Source organism: Olea europaea, unplaced genomic scaffold (genome assembly GCF_002742605.1).
Source record: "Olea europaea var. sylvestris unplaced genomic scaffold, O_europaea_v1 scaffold30934, whole genome shotgun sequence".
Classification (NCBI taxonomy): domain Eukaryota; kingdom Viridiplantae; phylum Streptophyta; class Magnoliopsida; order Lamiales; family Oleaceae; genus Olea; species Olea europaea.
In genome coordinates this window covers 1-1,332 of record NW_019249674.1, presented here as the reverse complement: position 1 = coordinate 1,332, position 1,332 = coordinate 1, and the positions used below count along the sequence as shown (strand labels likewise).

At 38.6% G+C, this 1,332-nt stretch overlaps 1 long non-coding RNA gene across 1 annotated transcript; it reads right to left on the bottom strand.

Annotated features, from left to right (window-relative positions):
• Positions 1–54: 54 nt before the first annotated feature.
• LOC111385162 lies at positions 55–875 on the bottom strand. Its single transcript, XR_002701020.1, has 2 exons — positions 354–875; positions 55–267 (listed from the first exon to the last, which is right to left on the bottom strand). It is a non-coding gene; the product is annotated as an uncharacterized LOC111385162 (long non-coding RNA).
• Positions 876–1,332: the final 457 nt, after the last annotated feature.

Genomic DNA, 1,332 nt, shown 5'->3' with positions numbered 1-1,332 from the left:
GGTGATTTTCGAGTTCAATTTCACGTTACCTATCTCTATCAAACAATCAATCCAAATTTCTCAAACCCACAATTAATATATTCATCTCAATTGCTCCTCAATCTCACCTACAATGGACACGGTGATGATTTGGAGGTCACAAAGGCAAGAAAAAACAATGATAATAGGCAAGAGAAAAGTTCGAAAATCAAAAGGAGGTCACCGGTTTTTCTTCTTTAGTAGGCGGCCGATTTTTAGCAGAACCCCAGGAACCCTGCTTCATACCTCCTACCAAATAGAAGTAACATCATCACCTTGAAATCAGTATTTTCGTCTTTAAAATTGAATTAAAAAAAAGGAAAGTAGAAACTTACATCAGTGAAATTGTAGAGAGGTCGAGTGAAACCAAGGGTCGAATGGAAGCTCGAATTGAATCGTCGTGGAATTTCGTAATCACCCGTGGTGAAGTGTTGTTCGAAATCACAAGCTGTGAAATGGGGGAAGTGGAGTAAAGAGCATGGGTTAGGGAAAAAAAAAAAAATAACAGAGAAGAAAGAGAAATGAAAATGATTGTTGTCATGTGAATGTTCTGAAACCACAGCTGATAGCACTCTTCCAAATGGCTCGGCTAACACGGCTCACTCAACTCGCCTCGACTTAGATGGCCAATTAGCTTGTGGACAGTAACCCAAAACCCACTCTTATAATATAGTTAGAAGATAGAAGATTAGATTAGAAGACTAGTGGGCAGTCTATGCAGTGCATGGAATGGTTTATTTTGAAGGCAATGTTAATGTTTTGAATGTGTTGGATTTTTATACATAATATTTTCAATTCAATGTTTTCCATTGCTAAATTGCAATGGACTTTTTGTTATTTAACTGCAGCTAGGCCAAACATTCTCTAACACCAACTGGGGATTTAAATTTTAGGCCAAAATGGCACACCAATGGATGGAATCCACGAGTCTCCTTGGATGAAATTCTTCACTGTAAAGGGACTGTCGTACTGGTTATCCTTCAGCACATGAAAACCAGGCCATTTTACTCTATTTTGTGTTGAAGCCCCAGTTCCTGTATTCATATACTCTGCATAATATGTTGTTACAAGGGCAAAATCTCCCCTCCATTCTTTCCATTCTTTTTTTTTTTTTATCAATGAAGCCATCTAAATCCTTCTTCAAGAACCACTTCCTTTGGGGCTCTTTTTTAGCCCACCTGAAAGTGCTAGACCCGAGTGACTGCGCTTCGGGGAGCTTTGGCAGTTCACTGACAAGGAAGCCACTCAAGGGGAAAACAAAAGGGTTAACCTCTGTAAATTTACATGTTTATATTTTGCTTTGCTTATTTTTTG